Source organism: Ranitomeya variabilis, chromosome 5 (assembly GCF_051348905.1).
Source record: "Ranitomeya variabilis isolate aRanVar5 chromosome 5, aRanVar5.hap1, whole genome shotgun sequence".
Lineage (NCBI taxonomy): Eukaryota > Metazoa > Chordata > Amphibia > Anura > Dendrobatidae > Ranitomeya > Ranitomeya variabilis.
In genome coordinates this window covers 169,208,433-169,224,883 of record NC_135236.1, presented here as the reverse complement: position 1 = coordinate 169,224,883, position 16,451 = coordinate 169,208,433, and the positions used below count along the sequence as shown (strand labels likewise).

Below are 16,451 nucleotides of genomic sequence, written 5' to 3'. Positions count from 1 at the left end.
GGTTCCCTGGCACAGAGGGGGAGTGTGCTGCAGTGCCAGGGATAGGTGTGTGCCATCCTGCCATCCAGGTGGAGTGATTGTCTGCTGGGGTGATAGGAATAAATGACAGATCTGCAAGGTGTAGCCCATGGGCTGAGCTGCAGTGCCAAGCCGGACCACTGCTAATAATGTGGCTGGCATGTCATTGATAGCAGTGCACCCTCCTAATGAATGAGCCCATGCTAAGACGATTAATTGCACTTCTACACTGGGTGTTTGCTCAGGGTGCAGGGGGCTCATCTGGAGAGTGTGCTTAGAGCAGAGATGAATGGGTTAACCCTGCCCCTGCTGGTGATGAGTGCAACGAGCTGCTGGGTCCAGTCCAATAGCACAGGGTGATTGCATTGGTGTGTAACTGGTGTGACCGAAGTATGACCTGAATGAATGGATGGATGAGGGATGGATGAATGGATGATGGATGGATGAGGGATGGATGGATGGATGAGTGATGGAAGAGGGATGATGGATGAATGAGGGATGAATGGATGAGGGATGGATGGATAGAAATCTGCCTACATATTTCACACTTTACAGTGTTCCTCGCATATGTGACATGCACCTGGATGGATGAAGGATGGATCGATGAGGGATGGATGAATGAGGGATGGATGGATGAATGGATGAGGGATGGATGGTTGAGGGATGGATGGATGAGGGATGGATGAATGGATGAGGGATGGATGAATGGACGAGGGATGGATGGATGATGGATGAATAGATGAGGGATGGATGGATGAGGGATGGATGGTTGAGGGATGGATGGATGGATGAGGGATGGATGAATGGATGAGGGATGGATGGATGAGGGATGGGTGGATAAATGGATGATGGATGAATAGATGAGGGATGGATGGATGAGGGATGGATGGTTGAGGGATGGATGGATGGATGGATGAGGGATGGATGAATGGATGAGGGATGGATGGATGAGGGATGGGTGGATAAATGGATGAGGGATGAATAGATGAGGGATGGATGGATGAGGGATGGATGGATGAATGGATGAGGGATGGATGGATGAGGGATGGGTGGATAAATGGATGAGGGATGAATAGATGAGGGATGGATGGATGAGGGATGGATGAATGGATGAGGGATGGATGGATGAGGGATGGATGAGGGATGGGTGGATAAATGGATGAGGGATGAATAGATGAGGGATGGATGGATGAGGGATGGATGGATGGATGGATGGATGAGGGATGGATGAGGGATGGATGAGGGATGGGTGGATAACTGGATGAGGGATGGATGGATGAGGGATGGATGAATGGATGAGGGATGGATGGATGAATGGATGATGGATGAATAGATAAGGGATTGATGATGGATGATGGATGGATGAGGGATGGATGGTTGAGGGATGGATAGAAATCTTCTGCCTCCAGATTTCACAATTTTACAGTATTCCTCACATATGTACATGCAAGAACATCATGTACAACCACCATACAGAACCAAGCAGAGCACATGCACATGCAGATTTATCGTGTCGGATACTGATGAATATACAAGAGATTCATGTCCTTATGTAGATTTTACGTGGGCCCCCTAGTAATTGGTGAATAAGGAGGGGGTTGCACTTTAACATGGGGCAACAGCTTTGCAAGTAATGTATTGAGTGGTCTAGTCTGTTACAGACTTTTTTTCATTCCTTGCCAATTAAGGGAGCTTCTTTAAAATATAAGACATTCAGATAAGTGGAATTGGCCAGAAACGAAGAACAAAAGACGTGATGCATATGGGTGTCCCTCAGTGTAACCTCCCATTAACACACTTGTGTGCTGCCGCACCTGCTGACTGAAGTGCCCTCCTGGCACACAATGCACAGAGCCCCCCGCATTCTGCACAGTACCTGACAGTGAATAAACACTACATGCATTTATACAAGGTACTTAGCACTTATTATTTAGCAAAATGCTTCATCTCCTGACTGCCTCCTCTAACCAAATGTACAATACAATTTATGGACACACAATGCCTCTTCTTCCAACCAAGCTGATTGTTAAACAAACCAGCTTTTCCTAAAGAAAGTGGTTATTTAAAAGTGCAATCAATGCTACTTTATTAAAAAAACACATTTTTGTTGTTGGGAGTGTCAATAAGCTCTTTATGTCTTCTCCTGAGATTCTGCTCTATTCCCCTTTTAGCTGCAAAAATCTGTCAAACCCAATGAGTCAGTTCCTTTACTTGTGTAACGGGACTGATAAAAGCCTTAATTATTTCTGCAGTGCTGACTGTTTGCTATGGCATTAATACACAATATATATTGGGATTTGTAAAGAAATAACAAAAGCACATGGCACTTTAGATGGTCTTTTCTTTGGTGGCAAAAGTTAAATGTGTGTTATACAAGTTTGCCTAGTAAATGTATACAGACCCTTGTGAGTTTTATTAATGTAGCTATCGGGGGATATTAATTCACACCAAACTGATGGCACACTGACCATTAGATAGATAACGATAGATGACAGGTAGATAGACTGATAGACAGCAACATATTACAGACAAGACGATAGAATGGTTGATAAACAAATAAATAAATAGATAATTCTAACATAAACTATAGCTTACATTTACAAAAAGTATAGACTAATAGTAACAAATTCATAAACTGTAGCAAACGCAAAAATAGAAACCATTAAATAGATTTATTAAAGCAAATGGAATAAAACTAGTTTGTAAACTAAAAAGAAAGGAAGACAGAAAAGAAATACATGCATATATTTAAGAGGTAGTAAAATGCAGAAACATATAGGATAGATAGATAGATCAATAGATAGATAGATAATTACATAGATTAGATAGTATACATCTATCATACGTACACCAAAGAGAGATAGATGTAAGGAAAGAAAGGAAACCAGAAAAATCTGAATATGTCCATAAACAGACATAAAGATTTGAGATAAAGCACCATGCACCAAAACAATATAGAGATGTATAGTAATAAATCCATAAAATGATTGATAGGTAGATAAAGAAATCTATCCCATATTTATCATCTATCTAATATCTATCTATCTATCTATCTATCTATCTATCTATCTATCTATCTATCTATCTATCTCTCTATTTTCTGTCTATCTATCTATCTATCTATCTATCTATCTATCTATCTATCTATCTATCTATCTATCTATCTATCTATCTATCTAGATAAAGAAAAAATGAAGGCAGCACTCCATGGAGTTATTTATCTGGATTGGGGCAAGTATTGGATACTTTGCTGAGGAGGCTGTTCCTTTTTTTATCTATCTATCTATCTATCTATCTATCTATCTATCTATCTATCTATCTATCTATCTATCATACACTCATACATCCTCTTAGGGTATGTTTCCACGGTAAGTAAACGCTGCTTGTTTGACGCTGCAGCGTCAAACAAGCAGCGTCCAGATGTTCCAGCATAGTGGAGGGGATTTTATGAAATCCCGTCTCCACTATGCGTGGAAACCCGCACGCGGCGGCCCTGCGACTCCGGACATGCTGCGCGTCTTTTCAGATCGCAGCATGTCCGTACACCTTGCGGGGACGCAGCGTCCCCGCAAGGCATATCACAGGGCCCTATGGTGAGGGGTGCGATGATCCCGGATGTGTACTGTACACATCCGGCACCATCGCGTCCCAGAAAGGGGGCGGGGCTTAGCGCCGAGCGGCTTCGCCGCTGCGGCGATACCGCCGCGTAGCCTTAACGTGGAAACATACCCTTATAGATATTCTTGTACATACTCTCATACACACTCTGATACATACTCTGATGCATGCTTTGATATATACTCTCATACATACTTTCAAACATACTCTCATAGATGCTCTTATAGATACTCTCATACATACTCTGATATATACTCTTATACATATTCATATATACTCTCATGCATCCTCTTATAGATACTTTTATACATACTCTGACATATACTCTGATACATACTCTCATGCATACTCTTATACATACTCTCATACGTACTGTTATACATACTCTTAGGCCGGGGTCAGACTAGCGTATGGCATCCAATGCAATATGCTAATGACCCTCGGCTCCTGCTCTGCTGTGAGAGGGAGCCGAGTGTCATGTGTCTGTGCTCCGAGCCTCTCGCATAGCTTCGGAGGAGGCAGAGAAATTAATTTCTCCATCTCCTCTATTGCCGGGGTCAGCGTATATCACACATCACTCTGATGATATCCGAGTGATGTGCGTTGTCTCACTCGCACCCATAGGCTTACAAAGGTGCGAGTGAGCCGAGACCCGGCCGAGTGTCGGTGACAATCGCAGCATGCTGTGATTTCACTCAAATGTTGAAAACGGCCTAGAAAAACAACGCTGATATGAGCTGCCCCATAGATGAATACTGGTCCAGGTGCTACGCGATGTTTTATCACATAGCACTCGTCCGTATTCATTGCTACTGTGACTCCGGCCTTATGCATACTGTCATACATACTCTCATATATACTCATAGGCCGGGGTCACACTAGCGTAGAATACGGACGAGTGCTATGCGAGAAAACATTGCATTGGACTTGGACCAGTGTTAATCTATGGGGCAGCTCACATCACCGTATTTTTTCTCAGGCGTATTCTACGTGCGTTTAATGTGACCCCGGCCTTATACATACTCTCACACATACTCTTAGGCCTGGGTCACACGTGTGCGAGTCTCACACATCAACACCCAGCACTGCTGCCAGCACTCGGGACCGGAGCTTTCAGCTGCATAGAAATACATGCAACCACACGCTCCGGTCCCGAGTGCCGGGTATTGATGCCAGAGACTCGCACGAGTTTCTCACATTGCACAAGCAAGTGTGACCCTGGCCTAATACATATTCTCATCCATACAAATTCAAATTCAAAGGAGCTTTATTGGCAGGACCGAATAAACATTAGTTATGCCTAAGAACATGTACATTAGAGAATAGGGACTGTGGGGATGATGTGTGGGGACTATAGGAACGATGGATGGGGGCAATATATACATACATATATAAGCTCATCCATCCTCTATGTGACGCTCTGCCAATGACCCAGGGTTGGAGAGCAGCACGATCTTAATACGCTGCAGTAAGGGACGGCTGCTCTTTTGTACCATATGGTAAGTCTAGTCTATAATACCAGAATGACTTCATTGTCTCCTGTGCAGCGTTATTGCACACGTCCTGCTTTGTATGCCATTGGTTCATGTGGTACTGATAAGGTGGTATGTGAGGTTATAACTCCAAACATTGAGAAGGTCACTTACACTCCTTGGGGTGCAGATCAGTCGAAAAAGAAGATATTATTCAAGTTTTAGACATCAATTTATGAATAACATTTGCAGGGTTTGTAGCCTTCATAACAATGCAGTCTATGGCTGGTATTAGTAAGCCCCTCCTAATAATTACTATGACCCTGAAAGCAGAAATATGCACAGCAAAATGGTGCATCCTTCTGCCTGTGTTTGGAAATTATGTCAGCAATGACTTTGTCTAGGAGAGAATTTTTGTTTATCTCATATACAGAATCAGGAGGGAAAAGGTATACAGGTATTAACGAGTTATGGGAGATATGGCACATATAGAATATATGAGAGTGGATAAGGTGGAGCCTAGTGATATACATAGTCCAGAGAGATTATAAAAAGCAACATCATAAAGTAAAATATATGTGGAATTATATGCATGCTTTATACACATGTAACACATAGAAAACTACTTACATACACCCTGTGAGTTACCTAAAACCCTTACACATCACCTCTAATCTCTATGTATTGTGCGTATTACAAATTTGTATCTTTTTAAATAGCCTATATCTAGGGTAATAATATAATAATAATAGCAAATGTACTCAACTGAAAGTGTTGTTAGGCCTCGTTCACACGTCTGTGAATAAATGGTACTGGTGTCATCAGTGTGTTGGATCAGTGTATCATCTGTATGTGCTCCATTTGTCTGTTTTTACCATCAGTTTTTCTTTTTACAGAAGAATAAAATAAAGAAATAAATTACTAAGCTTCCTCTATACTTTTGCAATGTTAAACATGGACAGACAGCACACGGACTGTACACTGAAGGCTTCTGTGTGCTTCACGTATTTTTCACAGACCCATAGACTTGTATTGGCCCTTTTCCTCCGGGATACTGGAATAAATAACAGACATGTCTACATGTGTTTTGCGCAAACACACGTAGTGAAAAACCATGGACATGTGAATAGGACCATAGATTATAATGGGTGTGTGTTGTATCTGTGAAAAAAACGGCTACAGTACGGACATCTGAATGATGCCATATGGGCATGGATGGGATGCTTATAAGTGGCAGAACATCTCTGTAGGTGATGGTTTTAGGCCTTATGCACAAGGTTGTACGAATCTGCGTGAGCTCTGGGTTGAATAGAGCCTAACAGAAAATATAATTGTGACATGCTACCTTGGATGTTGTATTACGCCATTGCTGCTAGGTCAGAATTGTGATATGGAATCACTATAAAGATTCACACATAATGCCTATAGCTCCGTGTGCCAATGTACAATGCATATTCTACTATCTACAGCGTGTAAGGCATGCTGGGGTGTACACGGTGAAATGTAGGTTTGTACGTGGTGTAATAGGTGTTTTAGGTGTACCCGGGAGCAGGTTCATTCTACTCAAAAGTAGTCATATATATGAGATTGGGCACCACTTGTAGGTGAAAAAACTGCAGTCAGACTCTATTCTCCTTTTCTTAGGCTGGCGTCACACACAACGTATAAAAAATCGGTCCATTTTATACAGACGAGAATCGCTCAAATGTTTAATGAACAGTGATCCGTGTGCAATGCGATGATGCGATTTTTTTTCTCAAAAAATTATCCGTGTGTCATCCGTGTGACATCCATAGGGCATCCATATGGCGAGATTTTCTCGCAGGCTTGCAAAAGGGACATATAATGGATTCATGGGCTAAAATATTCATGAAAACATATATATATATATATATATATATATATATACAGTCTACATACTGTATATATACTAGATGGTGGCCCGATTCTAACGCATCGTGTATTCTAGAATAAGTATGTAATTTATTTATGAAGATTTCAGAATAATGCAATAAATACACAGGATTCGTCCGGGCACAACCAATCAGCGAAGCGTGGTTCAAATCCCACGCCAAATCGCGTCCGGACTGCGTCTGTCGCTGATTGTTCGTGGCCGGCCGGGAGAGACTAATTAGTGAAGCCAGGGCCAGCTCCAGGTTTTTGAGGGCCCCGGGTGAAAGAGTCGTACAGCCCACGTAGCATATAACACAGCCCACGTAGTATATAGCACAGCCACGTAGTATATAGCACAGCCACGTATGTCATGTTCTCAATGGCAAGAGAACATAGCATCCGCATATATAGAAACTAGCTCTTGGAAGATGGGAACTAAGCTGACCATGAACTAAACCTAACGCACAACTAGCAGTGGCCGGGTAGCATGCCTACGTTGATTCTAGATGCCCAGCACCAGCCGGAGGACTAAATAAAGCTAGCAGAGAAAAATATTAGTCCTAGCTCACCTCTAGAGAAATACCCCGAAAGGAGACAGAGGCCCCCCACATGTATTGGCGGTGAGTTAAGATGAAATAACAAACGTAGTATGAAAATAGGTTTAGCAAATTTGAGGTCCACTTACTACATAGCAGAAGACAGAAAGGACACTTTCATGGTCAGCTGAAAACCCTATCAAAATACCATCCAGAAATTACTTTAGAACTCTGGCATTAACTCATAACACCAGAGTGGCAATTCCTGTTCACAAGAGCTTTCCAGACACAGTAACGAAACTACAGCTGTGAACTGGAACAAAAATGCAAAAACAAACATGGACAAGAGTCCAACTTATCTAGTAGTTGTCTAGGAGCAGGAACAAGCACAGAGAGGCTTCTGATAACATTGTTGACCGGCAAGCAACTAACAGAGCAGCAAGGTTATATAGCGACTGCCACATCTTGATGGGAACAGGTGAACAGAGAAGATGAAGACACCAGTTCAATTCCACCAGTAGCCACCGGGGGAGCCCAGAATCCAAATTCACAACAGTACCCCCCCCTCAAGGAGGGGGCACCGAACCCTCACCAGAACCACCAGGGCGATCAGGATGGGCCCTATGAAAGGCACGAACCAGATCAGAGGCATGAACATCAGATGCATTCACCCAAGAATTATCCTCCTGGCCGTATCCCTTCCACTTGACCAGATACTGGAGTCTCCGTCTGGAAACACGAGAGTCTAAGATTTTCTCCACAACGTACTCCAACTCACCCTCAACCAACACCGGAGCAGGAGGCTCAACGGAAGGCACAACCGGTACCTCATACCTGCGCAATAATGACCGATGAAAAACGTTATGAATAGAAAAGGATGCAGGGAGGTCCAAACGGAAGGAAACAGGGTTAAGAATCTCCAATATCTTATACGGGCCGATGAACCGAGGCTTAAACTTAGGAGAAGAGACCCTCATAGGGACAAAACGAGAAGACAACCACACCAAATCCCCAACACAAAGCCGAGGACCAACACGACGGTGGCGGTTGGCAAAAAGCTGAGTCTTCTCCTGGGACAACCTCAAATTGTCCACCACCTGCCCCCAGATCTGATGCAATCTCTCCACCACAGCATCCACTCCAGGACAATCCGAAGATTCCACCTGACCAGAGGAAAATCGAGGATGAAACCCCGAATTACAGAAAAACGGGGACACCAAAGTGGCAGAGCTGGCCCGATTATTGAGAGCGAACTCCGCCAATGGCAAAAAAGCAACCCAATCATCCTGGTCAGCAGACACAAAACACCTCAGATATGTCTCCAGGGTCTGATTAATCCGCTCGGTCTGGCCATTAGTCTGAGGATGGAAAGCGGACGAAAAAGATAAATCTATGCCCATCCTAGCACAGAATGCCCGCCAAAATCTAGACACGAATTGGGTCCCTCTGTCAGAAACGATATTCTCAGGAATACCATGCAAACGAACAACATTTTGAAAAAACAGAGGAACCAACTCGGAAGAAGAAGGCAACTTGGGCAGAGGAACCAAATGGACCATCTTAGAAAAACGGTCACACACCACCCAGATGACAGACATCTTCTGAGAAACAGGCAGATCTGAAATAAAATCCATCGAGATGTGCGTCCAAGGCCTCTTAGGAATAGGCAAGGGCAACAATAATCCACTAGCCCGAGAACAACAAGGCTTGGCCCGAGCACAAACGTCACAAGACTGCACAAAGCCTCGCACATCTCGTGACAGGGAAGGCCACCAGAAGGACCTTGCCACCAAATCCCTGGTACCAAAAATGCCAGGATGACCTGCCAACGCAGAAGAATGAACCTCAGAGATGACTCTACTGGTCCAATCATCAGGAACAAACAGTTTATCAGGTGGGCAACGATCAGGTCTATCCGCCTGAAACTCCTGCAAGGCCCGCCGCAGGTCTGGAGAAACGGCTGACAATACCACTCCATCCTTAAGGATACCTGTGGGCTCAGAGTTACCAGGCGAGTCAGGCTCAAAACTCCTAGAAAGGGCATCCGCCTTAACATTCTTAGAACCCGGTAGGTATGACACCACAAAATTAAACCGAGAGAAAAATAATGACCAGCGCGCCTGTCTAGGATTCAGGCGCCTGGCGGTCTCAAGATAAATCAAATTTTTGTGGTCAGTCAATACCACCACCTGATGTCTGGCCCCCTCAAGCCAATGGCGCCACTCCTCAAAAGCCCACTTCATGGCCAAAAGCTCCCGATTCCCAACATCATAATTCCGCTCAGCGGGCGAAAATTTACGGGAAAAGAAGGCACAAGGCCTCATCACGGAGCAGTCAGAACTTTTCTGCGACAACACTGCCCCAGCTCCGATCTCAGAAGCGTCGACCTCAACCTGAAAAGGTAGAGCAACATCAGGCTGACGCAACACAGGGGCAGAGGAAAAACGGCGCTTAAGCTCCCGAAAGGCCTCCACAGCATCAGGGGACCAATCAGCAACATCAGCACCCTTCTTAGTCAAATCGGTCAATGGCTTAGCAATATCCGAAAAACCAGCAATAAATCGACGATAAAAGTTAGCAAAGCCCAAAAATTTCTGAAGACTCTTAAGAGAAGAGGGCTGCGTCCAATCACAAATAGCTTGAACCTTGACAGGATCCATTTCAATGGAAGAGGGGGAAATGTCATGATCTCTGCAGGCAGAGATCATAGCAAGCCTATAGAGGGACAAGCTCTCGGAAGATGGAACTATACTGACCATGAACTAAGCCTGCCGCGCAACTAGAAATAGCCAGGTAGCATTTCCTATTTATCGCTAGATGCCCAGCTCTGGCCTAAGACCTAAATAGCTAGCAGAGGGAAATATAAGACCTGGCTCACCTCTAGAGAAATATTCCAAAGAAGACAGTAGCCCCCCACATATAATGACGGTGAGTTCAGATGAAACAACAAACGCAGCAGGAAAATAGTCTTAGCAAATTTGAGGTCCGCTTACTAGATAGCAGAAGACAGATAGTATACTTTCATGGTCAGCAGAAAAACACTAACAAAACACCATCCAGAGATTACCTTAAACTCTGGCATTAACTCATAACGCCAGAGTAGCAATCCCTGATCAACGAGAGCTTTCCAGACACAGTAACAAAACTTCAGCTGTGAACTGGAACAAATAGGCAAAACAAAACAAGGACAAAAGTCCAACTTATCTAGTAGTAGTCTAGAAGCAGGAACAAGCACTGAGAGGCATCAGATAACATTGTTGACCGGCAAGAAACCACCAGAGAAATGAGCTTAAATAGCGACACCCACTACTGATGGAACCAGGTGAAACAGGAAAGAGGATGACAAGTCCAATTCCACAAGCGGCCACCGGGGGAGCCCAGAATCCAAATTCACAACAGGGAAAAAATATATCCCAAAAAGGAAATCCTCTGTACCCCAAAAACACACTTAGAACCCTTCACACACAAAGAATTAGACCGCAAAACCTGAAAAACCCTCCTGACTTGCTGGACATGAGAGTCCCAGTCATCCGAAAAAATCAGAATATCATCCAGATACACAATCATAAATTTATCCAAATAATCGCGAAAAATATCATGCATAAAGGACTGGAAAACTGACGGAGCATTTGAAAGACCAAAAGGCATCACTAAATACTCAAAGTGGCCCTCGGGCGTATTAAATGCGGTTTTCCACTCATCCCCCTGCCTGATTCGCACCAAATTATACGCCCCACGAAGGTCAATCTTAGAGAACCACTTGGCCCCCTTTATGCGAGCAAACAAATCAGTCAGCAACGGCAATGGGTATTGATATTTAAAGGGAACCTGTCACCACGTTTTTGGAAGATGGGATAAAAATAGCGTTAAATAGGGGCAGAGGTGGGCGTTACATTAGTGTGTGTGTTATGCGTTTATTACCCACCTAAGTTGCCGAAATAACTTTGCAAAGTCTCCGTTTTCGCCTGTCAATCAGGCTGGTCAGGTCGCATGGGCGTTGTCTTCCCCCAGATTTGGCGTAGTTTTCCGTTGGTGGCGTAGTGGTGTGCGCATGCCCAAAGTCCGGAATCCTCTTCCAGGGGATTTAAAATAGCGCGGTGTTCGTTATTGCATTGGTGATCGGTGGGCGCGGCCATCTTCCTTTGGCCGCGCGTGCGCAGAAGCGGCGCTCTGCTGACCGCGGCTTCAGGAAAATGGCCGCCGCGATATCCATCTGCGCACGCGCGGCATCCCGCGGCCATTTTCCTGAAGCCGCGGCCAGCAGAGCGCCGCTTCTGCGCACGCGCGGCCAAAGGAAGATGGCCGCGCCCACCGATCACCAATGCAATAACGAACACCGCGCTATTTTAAATCCCCTGGAAGAGGATTCCGGACTTTGGGCATGCGCACACCACTACGCCACCAACGGAAAACTACGCCAAATCTGGGTGAAGACACCACGCCCATGTGACCTGACCAGCCTGATTGACAGGCGAAAACGGAGACTTTGCAAAGTTATTTCGGCAACTTAGGTGGGTAATAAACGCATAACACACACACTAATGTAACGCCCACCTCTGCCCCTATTTAACGCTATTTTTATCCCATCTTCCAAAAACGTGGTGACAGGTTCCCTTTAACAGTGATCTTATTCAAAAGCCGATAATCAATACATGGTCTCAAAGAGCCGTCTTTTTTTGACACAAAGAAAAAACCGGCTCCTAAGGGAGATGACGATGGACGAATATGTCCCTTTTCCAAGGACTCCTTTATATATTCTCGCATAGCAGCATGTTCAGGCACAGACAAATTAAATAAACGACCCTTTGGGTATTTACTACCCGGGATTAAATCTATGGCACAATCGCACTCTCGGTGCGGAGGTAACGAACCAAGCTTGGATTCTTCAAAGACGTCACAATAGTCAGACAGGAACTCAGGAATTTCAGAGGGAATAGATGATGAAATGGAAACCACAGGTACATCCCCATGAGTCCCCTTACATCCCCAGCTCAACACAGACCTAGCTCTCCAGTCGAGGACTGGGTTGTGAGATTGCAGCCAAGGCAATCCTAGCACCAAATCATCATGTAGATTATACAACACCAGAAAGCGAATAATCTCCTGGTGATCCGGATTAATACGCATAGTTACTTGTGTCCAGTATTGTGGTTTATTATTAGCCAATGGGGTGGAGTCAATCCCCTTCAGAGGAATAGAAGTCTCCAAAGGCTCTAAATCATACCCACAGCGTTTGGCAAAGGACCAATCCATAAGACTCAAAGCGGCGCCAGAGTCGACATAGGCGTCCGTGGTAATAGATGACAAAGAGCAAATCAGGGTCACAGATAGAATAAACTTAGACGGTAAGGTGCAAATGGAAACAGATTTATCAAGCTTTTTAGTGCGCTTAGAGCATGCTGATATAACATGAGTAGAATCACCACAATAGAAACACAACCCATTTTTCCGTCTAAAATTCTGCCGCTCGCTTCGGGACAGAATTCTATCACACTGCATACTCTCTGGCGACTTCTCAGTGGCCACCGCCAGATGGTGCACTGGTTTGCGCTCCCGCAAACGCCTATCGATCTGAATAGCCATTGTCATGGACTCATTCAGACCCGCAGGCACAGGGAACCCCACCATAACATCCTTAATGGCATCAGAGAGACCCTCTCTGAAAGTCGCCGCCAGGGCGCACTCATTCCACTGAGTAAGCACAGACCATTTACGGAATCTTTGGCAGTAAATTTCCGCTTCATCTTGCCCCTGAGATAGGGACATCAAAGTTTTTTCTGCCTGAAGCTCCAAATGAGGTTCGTCATAAAGTAACCCCAAGGCCAGAAAAAATGCATCCACATTGAGCAACGCAGGATCCCCTGGTGTCAATGAAAAAGCCCAGTCTTGAGGGTCGCCCCGGAGCAAGGAAATCACAATCCTGACCTGCTGTGCAGGGTCTCCGGCAGAGCGAAATTTCAAGGACAAAAATAATTTGCAATTATTTCGAAAATTCTGAAACCCAGATCTATTCCCCGAGAAAAATTCCGGCAAAGGAATTCTCGGCTCAGATACAGGTGCATGACAAACAAAGTCTTGCAAATTTTGTACCTTCGTGGCGAGATTATTCAAACCTGCAGTTACACTCTGAAGATCCATTACAAACAGGTGGACACAGAGCCATTCAAAGGAGAGAAAAAAAAAAAAAAAATTTTCAGCAGACTACTTATTTCTCTCCTAACTCAGTCAAGGATTTTAACCCTTTAGTGGCCGGTCAAACTGTCATGTTCTCAATGGCAAGAGAACATAGCATCCGCATATATAGAAACTAGCTCTTGGAAGATGGGAACTAAGCTGACCATGAACTAAACCTAACGCACAACTAGCAGTGGCCGGGTAGCATGCCTACGTTGATTCTAGATGCCCAGCACCAGCCGGAGGACTAAATAAAGCTAGCAGAGAAAAATATTAGTCCTAGCTCACCTCTAGAGAAATACCCCGAAAGGAGACAGAGGCCCCCCACATGTATTGGCGGTGAGTTAAGATGAAATAACAAACGTAGTATGAAAATAGGTTTAGCAAATTTGAGGTCCACTTACTACATAGCAGAAGACAGAAAGGACACTTTCATGGTCAGCTGAAAACCCTATCAAAATACCATCCAGAAATTACTTTAGAACTCTGGCATTAACTCATAACACCAGAGTGGCAATTCCTGTTCACAAGAGCTTTCCAGACACAGTAACGAAACTACAGCTGTGAACTGGAACAAAAATGCAAAAACAAACATGGACAAGAGTCCAACTTATCTAGTAGTTGTCTAGGAGCAGGAACAAGCACAGAGAGGCTTCTGATAACATTGTTGACCGGCAAGCAACTAACAGAGCAGCAAGGTTATATAGCGACTGCCACATCTTGATGGGAACAGGTGAACAGAGAAGATGAAGACACCAGTTCAATTCCACCAGTAGCCACCGGGGGAGCCCAGAATCCAAATTCACAACACACGTAGTATATAGCACAGCCCATGTAGTATATAGCACAGCCCACGCAGTATATAGCACAGCCCACGTAGTATATAGCACAGCCCACGCAGTATATAACACAGCCCACGTAGTATATAGCACAGCCACGTAGTATATAACACAGCTACAAAGTATATAGCACAGCAACGTAGTATATAGCACAGCCACGTAGTACATAGCACAGCCCACGTAGTATATAGCACAGCCCACGCAGTATATAACATAGCCCACGCAGTATATAACACAGCCCATGTAGTATATAACACAGCCCACATAGTATATTGCACAGCCACATAGTATATAACACACCCCATGTAGTATATAGCACAGCTACATAGTATATAACACAGCCACATAGTATATTGCACAGCCACGTAGTATATTGCACAGCCACGTAGTATATAGCACAGCCTACACAGTATATAACACAGCCCACGCAGTATATAGCACAGCCCACATAGTATATAGCACAGCCCATGCAGTATATAACAAAGCCCACACAGTATATAGCATAGCTGTTATGATCCTAGTGGCAAGGATCGCAAGTTTGACTAGCTAAGTCACTAAACCGACGACCAGCTCTGGGGAAGTGGTATCTGGATTGACGGCAACCTGATCCTATCCGCAAACAACTATAGGCAGCCGTGGAACGTTACCTGGAAATCCTAGACGTCTCTTCACGGCCTGAGAAACTACCTATTCCTAGAGGGAAAGTAAAGTCCTTACTTGCCTCAGAGAAATGACCCCAAAGATATAGAAAAGCCCCCCACAAATATTAACGGTGAGTTAAGGGGAAAGCACAAACGAAGAGATGAAATAGATTTAGCAAATGAGGCCCGCTAACACTAGATAGCAGAAAATAGGAAGGGAGCTGTGCGGTCAATAGAAAACCCTAAGCAAAATATCCACGCAGAGATTGCTCGAGCCCCCGCACCAACTAACGGTGCGGGGGAAGCAACTCCGTACCCCAGAGCTTACCAGCAGCAAGAACTCACATATTAGCAAGCTGGACTAAACTCATCATACACTGAAATCATATTGCAGACAGATGAGCAAAAAATAATCAAACAGAAACTTAGCTTCTCCAGAAGAGACTGAAAATGAAGATAATCAGGGGAGATCAGAATAGCACTGAATACATCGACAGCCGGCAACAAGTGGAGGTGAAGCAGAGCTAAATAGGAAACTCCCTAGTGCATAACGAGGCAGATGATCCAGCCACAGATCCGCAGGATAACAAACAAAGCCACCAGGGGGAGCCCAAAAACAAAACTCACACAATACCACCTGTGACCACAAGAGGGAGCCCGAAAAGAGAGTTCACAACACATAGCCACGTAGTATATAACACAGCTACGTAGTATATAACACAGGCACGTAGTATATTGCACAGCCACGTAGTATATAGCACAGCCATGTAGTATATAGCACAGCCCACATAGTATATAGCACATCCCACACAGTATACAACACAGCCCACATAGTATATAGCACAGCCACATAGTATATAACACAGCTACGTAGTATATAGCACAGCAACATAGTATATAGCACAGTGACGTAGTATATAGCACAGCCCACGTAGTATATAGCACAGCCCACGCAGTATATAGCACAGCCCATGTAGTATATAGCACAGCCCATGCAGTATATAACACAGCCCACGCAGTATATAACACAGCCCACGTAGTATATAACACAGCCCACATAGTATATTTCACAGCCCACGCAGTATATAACACAGCCCACGTAGTATATAGCACAGCCACGTAGTATATAACACAGCTACGTAGTATATAGCAGAGCAACATAGTATATAGCACAGCGATGTAGTATATAGTACAGCCCACATAGTATATAGCACAGCCCATGCAGTATATAGCACAGCCCACGTAGTATATAGCACAGCC

At 44.4% G+C, this 16,451-nt stretch overlaps 1 long non-coding RNA gene across 1 annotated transcript in view; it reads left to right on the top strand.

The window, feature by feature from the left end:
- LOC143773507 (uncharacterized) overlaps nt 1–16,451 on the top strand; it is a 139,913-nt gene that overhangs the window by 8,948 nt on the left and 114,514 nt on the right. The gene's annotated exons all lie outside the window — the stretch shown is intronic.